Source organism: Chaetodon trifascialis, chromosome 20, assembly GCF_039877785.1.
Source record: "Chaetodon trifascialis isolate fChaTrf1 chromosome 20, fChaTrf1.hap1, whole genome shotgun sequence".
Classification (NCBI taxonomy): domain Eukaryota; kingdom Metazoa; phylum Chordata; class Actinopteri; order Chaetodontiformes; family Chaetodontidae; genus Chaetodon; species Chaetodon trifascialis.
In genome coordinates this window covers 20,775,639-20,785,051 of record NC_092075.1, presented here as the reverse complement: position 1 = coordinate 20,785,051, position 9,413 = coordinate 20,775,639, and the positions used below count along the sequence as shown (strand labels likewise).

General features: G+C 37.7%; 1 protein-coding gene across 2 annotated transcripts in view; it reads right to left on the bottom strand.

Annotated features, from left to right (window-relative positions):
• Positions 1-6,795: 6,795 nt before the first annotated feature.
• Positions 6,796-9,413, bottom strand: part of LOC139348552 (pre-B-cell leukemia transcription factor 3-like) — a 41,166-nt gene continuing 38,548 nt past the window's right edge. For both annotated transcript variants that reach the window (XM_070988768.1, XM_070988770.1), the window contains one exon: positions 6,796-8,607. The gene's annotated coding sequence lies outside the window, so the exon portion shown is untranslated. The remainder of the gene's footprint in view (positions 8,608-9,413) is intronic.

Genomic DNA, 9,413 nt, shown 5'->3' with positions numbered 1-9,413 from the left:
GACTCAGAATGGCCTTTTTTTCCCCAAAGGATCAAAATATGGCAGCAGAATCATGGATATTATCTTTTATTTATTCTATGCATTCTTTTTCCTTCTTAAAACCTGGTGCCTACACAGTATCTTCAATGCAGCTCAACCACCAACAGTTCAGTCGGAGATGCAGGTGTGATATGATACCAGTTAGTGTGGCTTGGAGCCTCCAACCTTAAGCAGAGATGAGGAGCAGGTTACAGATGTCTATAAGCTTGCATTTTTCTAACAGGTAGTATTGCACATTGAACACAGGAGGTACTCATGGGTTAAGAGCTTATTTTTGCCCCAAGGCATCCTAGCTATTATTTCAACACTTGCAACTGCTGTTGTCTTTTAGTCCAAATTCAAGAGCAAAACATGGATGTCTGTCATATACTCCATAACTGTCATGTATAAAATAATCATTATTGACTTTGGACAATATACAATGTAAAGGCCTGGTTAGATTTTCAGATGGTTCTGATTCGGGATGGGAATATGTTTGACTTTGGGAAAATATAAAAACTAAAAAATTACATGAACCAAGCAGACAATTTAGGCTCATGGTGTGCTGTTATACATATACATATATTGCAATTAAAATTTAGCTACATTTTATAACAGGTATGCCATAGGAATCTAAAATTAAATTATTAAATTACATACAGAAAACCTGAAAATATTTACTCCTCACTAATGTATTCACCACACTTGTTCAGATCTAAAACCATTTCCAAAATCCTCAGCAAATAGGTTGAATTTGTTTAGTAAGGCTTTTTAAATGTGAAAAACTCCAACTCCAACTCCAACTTCCAATGCTGTGACAGCTGATATTAGGTATTGAAATTCACAGCAGTAAGACATAGAAATGTGTTCAACATTTCATCAAACAGACTTTTCTTTTAATAATAAAATAAATGAGACATCAATATCACAAACAAGAACAAACCTTCATGTCAGTGACCCTTTCTTTCACTCTAACTCGCTCAAACTCCAAAAACCTACTGATTTACTCATTTAGAAGAGTTTCATATTGCAAGTGTGACATTCAAAGAAAAAAAAAGAATACACAGACTTAGAATTTTGACGAATCAACACAAACATCATCTAGCCTGACAATCCTGACATGGACATTTGAAATATTACTAATATCCCAGATTTATGGAGGCATTTCAGGTCCATGGAGAACTGTGGCAGATTTATCATCCATCAGCTGGTATTATTAATGACTGTCCTTGTTCATGTTCATGTGTTGCGTTGAGTCAGCAGTCGTATATGTGGCTTCAAGCTTAATCCACAGTTACTCCCCATAAATGTTGTGATTTCTTATTCTTACTGGTCACTATACAGACTCAGGTTCACATTCATTGTGAGATGAGCTCAGTACCCGTGTTTTTGGTTAAAATTTTCCTCCACAATGTGAGTGCTTCATTAACTGCACACCTTTAAGAAAATCCATTAAAATGGAGACACAAGATTTTAATTTAATGGATAATTGACTATAATTTGAGTCTTATTTTTGTAGGTTTACCATCATTCCTGTCAGTAATTGTAACATTGCTCTTACAACGTTAAATGCTGAGAGTATGGTGACATTGCTTACAAGATAAACAAGATCATTGCACAGTTAGTCAGACTATCAGTCTGGAAATATGTTGGAAACAAACCTTTGGTTTGTCAGATTTGTTTGGAAGTGAAGGTGCATAGTTAAAACTACTAATGTTATTACACGGTTGTAACATCACAGTTTACAGACTCACCTCCTGCTTCTTTGACCTGCTGGACTCACTCTAGCTGTGTGCAGACAGTTGTGCTGTGTATGTATACCCAAAATCACACACCCACAGAAAACAAACCATAATTAGCAAAAATAGATTTCAGGGACATTATAGTGGTGACTCTCACATACTGCTGATAATTGTTGAATATTGACAAACATCTACTCCTCCTGTACCCTGACCATGGTCTCATGTGTCCTCCCCTGGGACACAGTACCAAGCAACTCTGAAAATGAAACATGGGCTTCTTCACTTACATCAGCATAGCCTGAGGCGACCGGGGGTTTGTGACAGGTCAGCACTGCAATCCACTCTCTCCCTCTCAGCTCCTGCTGGTTGGAGGGCTGACTCACTGGAGAATTTACTTGACATGAAAGATCTTAGACAAATTGTTTACTGCTGGGCTCAGACAGACATGAACAGAGGTGGCACTTTGCCAGTTTGCGGCAGCGTCTCCCTGCAGACCTACATCGTTTTGATGCTGCAGCAGAGATATGCTCCTGCTGAGACTCATGCCATGTTTTGCCACAGGCTAGTTTTGTGAGCTTTTGACTGAGTAGTTGCAAACCATTTTCTGAGTAAAAGTAACCCATAATGCCTTGAGGAATTCTTAATTCAGAGCTCCAAAACACTTGCAGAGGAAAGAGTTGTGTCTATTACATATAAATTTATATGACAACTTCTTATCTCAGATCTTCTTGCAAAACAGTCCCACATAGATGTACTAAAATATTGGCACTTTTCTCCTGATCTGTGTGATCAGACTTAAGGAATTTGTGTGTCACTCTTGTGTCCTGCTTGATTAGCGCTTGCTTGCTTGTTTGGAAAAAGTATTCAGGTTAGGTGATTTTATCGATACAAGAGAACCCACAGAGGCATTTTAGGTCCTATTCTGTTTTCTTAATACATTCTTCCATTGGGCATCGTTGATAACTGCTGTTTTCTTGAAGGAGGTGGGAGAAAAATGATTTACTTGAGGGTACAACAGATCAGTTAACATACACATTAACAAGGACATGTTTGCAATATTTCAAAGAGGCACACACCAGGTCCCTCGGCTAACAGCCATTATATAATTGGGATGGTTTGTGGGTATTTGTTTTGGGAGGATTGGTACAAGAACCATGGAGCAGACCTTAGGCGAGATGTCAGACTGGCTGTTCAGGCAAGAAATTTCATCCTGCTTTTTTTTTTCATCTGCCTTTTCTTTCCTTTTACCAGGATCAAAACAGCTTGTGTTGACAACATCAGTGGATACAAGAACAAAGCTGCGATGACTCAGAGTAAAGCAGATAAGAATGACTCAAGACAGGCAGGTAAACTCTAAGTACAGTTTCCAAAAGTTGAGAAAACAGGCAAGGATCAAAACCAGACAACTGGGCAGAACGGGCAAACTTATCTGACAAGGGGTAGGCAGGGAATCTAAGCTCCACCGATCAGGTAGAGGTACAGTTTACAAAAGGGCTGGATAGCAAGGGAAAAGCAAACTAGACATGCAAATACTGCTTGGTAAATTATGGAAATGAGAACAAAAAGAGACAAAACAAAATAAAAACACAACAGACAAATATAACACAACACTTATAATTGACAGACTTGTGCCAGAGGACCTGAGAGGCCATACTCAAATCAAATCAAATCAAATCAACTTTATTTATATAGCACTTTTCATACATAAAATTGTAGTACAAAGTGGTTCACACAGAAAAAGAAAACAAAACAAGACAAATAAAAGCAAGAACCCCACCCTCCCGCCCCCATATGTCCCTCCCACCCCCACCCACTGACACAGACCCACACATCCACTCACACACACACACACACACACACACACACACACACACACACACACACACACACACACACACACACACACACACACACACACACGTGGCTTTTAACATGGCCTGGTACTGAGGATCCTGGTGAGGAAAATCGCATAAAGGGGCCATCCACACCAAGAGGCACCACTGTCCGCAGACATCGAGAACACCGCCATGGTGTGGAGGGCCCTCATGAGGAGACACTGGAGCTACTAAAAGAATAAAACGTAGTCTAACAGTAATGTCTAAAAGCAATAAGAGCTGAGATAATTCAAAGAAATAAAATGTACAAAGACTTAAAATAAGTGAATTAAATGAATGAAAATCAGTTAAAAACATTGGGGAGTAGTAAAAGAGTCAAATAAATTAGGCTGATGAATAAATATGTCGATAAAATAAGAATAAAATAAATAGTTAAATGAACAAATGAAATAAATAGATAAATGAACAAATAAAATCAATTAAACGCCAGACTAAAAAGGTGTGTCTTGAGCCTCCTTTTAAAAATATCAACGGTCTCTGCGGCCCTGAGGCTCTCTGGCAGGCTGTTCCACCGATAAGGGCCATAATGGCTGAATGCAGCCTCACCGTGGGTTTTTGTCTTAATTCGTGGAATGGTTAAAAGGCCGGTACCAGAGGACCTCAGGGTCCGCGAGGGCTGATATGATAAAAGCAGGTCAGATAAATAAGATGGCCCAAGACCCTTAAGACATTTAAAAACCAATAAAAGAATCTTAAAATCAATCCTGAAGTGGAGGGGAGTGGGAGCCAATGCAGCGATTCTAAAACTGGTGTAATATGCTCCCGCCTTCTGGTCCTCGTCAGCACTCGAGCGGCTGAGTTCTGTAATAATTGCAGGCTATTGATATTCTTTTTAGGAAGACCAGAGAGCAGGGCATCACAATAATCTAAACGACTCGAGATAAAAGCATGCATTAGCACCTCTGTACTGGCCTGAGAGAGAAACGGGTGGACTCTGGCTATATTCTTAAGATGGTAAAAACCTATCTTTGTAATATTCTTTATGTGGGGAATAAAAGTGAGCTCAGAGGCAAAAATAACGCCCAGGTTCTTTACACATTGTGAGGGTTTAAAATCTTGTAATTTTGCTTAAAATTTTTCTCTCTGGCCTTCAGGACCGATGACTAAAACCTCTGTTTTATCCTGGTTGAGCTGGAGGAAATTATCTGCCATCCATGACTTTATATCTAAAATGCAGTTCAGAAGGGTATCAAGTGGCCTTGTGTCATCAGGAGACACAGCAATGTACAGCTGCGTATCATCAGCGTAACTGTGGAAATTGATGCCGTGTCTCCTGGTGACATCCCCCAAGGGCAGCATGTAGAGATTAAAAAGAAATGGGCCTAAAATTGACCCTTGGGGGACACCACATGTACATGTACATGTATAAATACATGAAGTCCTTTAAAAACAAGTAAAGAAAATGTAAAATCAATATGAACAATGCAAGGACTTTAAAATAGGTGTAATACATTCTCTCTTTCTGGTCCTGGGACAACCTTGATCCTTGAGAATCCCCACAGGTTATTCTGGAGGTTTTGCAGAAGTTATTATCAGTTGCAGCACAGATGAGATGAAAACCTGTGAAAAACAGTTCTCATCAGCCCAATGTGATTCCTCATTCTGTTTAAAAGAATTTTGTGATGAACTTTGTGAATATATAATATAATTAGCCTGAAAACTTATGTTTGAATTTATGAGGTTAGAAAAATGGAATTGCCTAGCAGTCAGGATTGCTTTATTATGAATTTATAAATTTTCCTGATCAAATGTCTTGATACATATGTAACTCAGTTAAAGGATTAACTGTCAACTGAGGAGGGAGGATATGTAATCTGGTTTCTGGCCGTATGTGCTTGGTGGTTCAGCACTTTGTGAACACATGATTGTTTAAAGGATATTACTACATAAGCTTGAGAACATAGTTCATTTGCAAATGATTCTGTTTTTATTTACGTTTAACACAGCATCCCAACTGTTTTAGAATTAGGGTTGTATCTATATACCTTATAGAATACATTAAATCATCACCTAAAAAAATAAATAAAAAATCTGCAAAAATAATGCAACCTCCCTTGGATCCCTTCCACCCCAGATTTTTTTCCTGGCCATTACACAGTTGTTTGACCCCTCAGAATTTTCATCCTTTTTGAGACATAATAAAGGTAGTCAGAGCATTTAAGCAAAAGTTTATTTTTTGTTTGAAAATACATACTAACACAGAGAACTCTGTTTGGTTATAAAGTTCTCCATATGATAGAATTAAAAATGGAGACAATATATTGACTTAAATACTTACTTGAAGACAGTCACAAATATTTGTCTGAAAATGATATACAATTAAAACCAAATTAAAAGAAAGAAAAAAAAAGACATCATCACTCAAACAGTCTGAATATACAAGTGTAGTTACAGGATTCAGTTCATATATGTATGAAAGAGGTACAAAAACTAAAAAAAAAAAAAAAGAAAGAAAAAGCAACATTCAAAATGTTTCTTAGTATTTACACAGTTTAATAAACTAATGATATTAAACCACAGAAACAAAACATGATTGCATGATAAAACCAGCTACTTCCACATGTAAAAGCCTGGATGAAGTTCAATATTGAACACTCTGTATCTTAATTTGATGTTGCTGCATACCCAGATCTCAGCAACTAACTTGGTGGGTGCAATGTTATTATCACTGATAGGCAGGATTACCCAAATTAAAAAATAAGACTAGTTTTCATAAACTGAAACTTCTCTTTAAGTTTCCTGAAGTGGCTGAATTTTCCTATTAGCTTGTGTCTTTGTGTCTAACATCACTAATAGGCTTTTTTTTTTTTCAAATTGCAGTAATTGACATTTTGTGAGACTGTAACATGGTGGGGATTTAACACAGTTGTTATTCAATACTTTTAATATGGTCAAAAAATACATGTAAAAATTCGCCCATCTCAATATACCCCACTTGTCTGTGGTTCTTAGCTCCAACCCTATTGATGTCTTAATTTCCCTAGTGTGGAATCAATAAAATTTTATCTTATTGTTCCTAGAAAATGTAAATCTTTAAAAACACCTCAAAAATAAATTGTTTTGTTTTTAGTTATATAAAAAATGGCATGATAATGTCCTAAAACAGCTGGACACTACTTTTTTTTTTCTTTTTTTTGTAATCAAGAATTATTCAAACAGAGGAAAACAGTAAAATATGTTGGGGCCATATTTAGTACAGCATTAAGTATTGGCATATGGATAGTGTATGTGGGTTGTCTCTAAGTAAACTACTCTGTGTGTGTGTGTGTGTGTGTGTGTGTGTGTGTGTGTGTGTGTGTGTGTGTGTGTGTGTGTGTGTAAAGGTTAAGGTTATGGTAAGCTTATTGTATGGGTCAGAATTCAGAACTATGGGCAGCTTTAGCAGGAGAGAGAGAGAGAGAGAGAGAGAGAGAGAGAGAGAGAGAGAGAGAGAGAGAGAGAGAGAGAGAGAGAGAGATTTTAAACCATTAAAATTCCTATCCAAGGCATACCCAAAGTACATTTAAAGCTGTTCTTGTACTATTTAGAGTACATGCATGGTTTTGGTCTCTTTTGAAATGTTACACTGAAGTTACTCACTGAAGCAGCATATCCTCATTTTCTGAATTTCACTGGTATGTGAACATGGTTAAATGTAGCCTTTGTGTCGAGAGATGGGTGGAGCAGTGCACTAAACAGGATAACTAATTTCTTTCAAAGCAAATGAGTCATTGCAGGGAAGAATCGCTGTAGGAGGGTGTTTCTTCCATCCATGACTGATCAAGGCAGAACAGAAAACACACATTTCAAATGACAAAGGACATTACATTTTAATTAGATTTTATGTATTTCTTGTATCATTCAGTGCAGCATTAGATCGCTGCCATTCTAGTCAATGCTTGCAATTCCACCAGGTGAAATCTTTGGGTTAGAAATGCTAAAGGTTATTCATCCGTTCTTTAAGATTTCCAAAACTCCAATTTTTGTTACCAGGCTTTTTTTTAATAGTACAACAATGGAGCTCTATGGCACAGAGAAATAAGATATATCAGGCTTTAGACACACACACATTACTTTTTAGTAGATACATTCATTGTTAGTTTGGGTCTGCACATGGGATTTTCTGACAAGAAGAAAAAAACAGAAATTGAATAGAAAAATATCATCAGCTGTAAAAAAAAAAAAAAAAGAAAAGAAAAGAAAAGAAAAGAAAAAAGAGAGATACTTGAGAAGTGTGTATAGAAGAGTTTAAAGGAGGTAGTGTACAAGTAATGAAGAGGTTTGATGGGGATGTTTTAAGCAGGAAAATAAATGATCCTTTTTATCATTTTGTTCACTTTCATGTCATTGTAGCTTCTGCTTTGACAGACATTTTAGGCATCTTTTAGTGTTTTTTAGGGTAAACAATATAAACATTTTGTAAAATGAATTTGGAGAATCTGCTATCCATGACATCAATTGTTTTAGAATTAAGCATTTCACCAGAAAATGAACCACAAATGTGATAAAAGCTCCTTCTTAAACAGAGTCGTGCATCCTAATTTACTGTCATCTCAATACAGACTGAGTGGAGCAGCTCAATGCATCAAACAAAATGCAGGAGGACACACTAGAGGAGGTGAGGTAAGTGAACTTCTCACGTGAATACTTCAACCTTAATTAGAAAAATCAATGTTTTCTAGTCTGTGTACGCCCTCAGCTGAGGTTCATCATTGTCCTCTGATCCATTCAGAGAACACTGGTTGTGAAATGTCCAACCTGTAAACACTATCATAGTTGAGCTTGTTGACTGGTTCAGCTGGGCATTTAGTTGGTGGAGTTTGATTGAGTTACAGTAAAAGGTTGTAGTCCATGATAACCCTGTGCTGAGGTTGGATAGGTCAGTTTGAGGTATCAGAATGCTTACTCGCTGGCCCCTCATTAGGGGAAGTCTCTGAAGAAAGCCTTGTTGCATCATGTCAGTCCCCATCAACCTGGCAGAGAGATAAAGCTCATATTATTAACTCTGTTAGCTCTGTTTTGGTCTCCACAACGTCTCTTTAGCTGCAGTATGCATCAGCTGGTCTCTGGCTTTGTCTGTCTGCTGTTTGGTGCTGTGCAAGTAGTGTAGAGTGGCTTTATCAGAGCGTTGAGTGCTGCTGGAAACCAGGTTGATGAGAGCCCTAGAAAACCAAAACATTGAGCTAAATGAGACTAAAATGCTTCATAGAGCTGAGTAGAACTGTAGCGTTCAATTTAGGCTTGTTATTATGAACCATACTTTTTCACATTATACAGAGTCATTTGATGTTCTTATCAAAAATGTCAATAGCCAATTTGATGTATTTACATTCACTTACTAAATTGATCAATCAGTCAATCAATGATTATGATGACCACATGAGTTTGCTTTTTGGCACAGCATGGAAGGTTAGCTCCGCTCAGCAGCGTCAGCAACATCAGGCAGATATCAAAATCACATTAGACACAATGACAAGCACAACAGACAATATTATAATATACAACAGACAGTTGCTACAAGACAAAAGTTTACAGACAATATTTACTATGTGAAAACTTCTTTCTTTCTTTCTTCACATAGATCATTCCACACAGTGAAGCCCATCTGAACATCCACCCATCCATCCATTGTCTATACCCGACTATCCCTTTTCGGGGTTGCAGGGGGGCTGGAGCCTATCCTATGTTAACGGGCAAGAGGCGGGGTACACCCTGAACCGGTCGCCAGCCGATCACAGGGCAACATATGGAAACAGACAACCATTCACGCTTACACTCA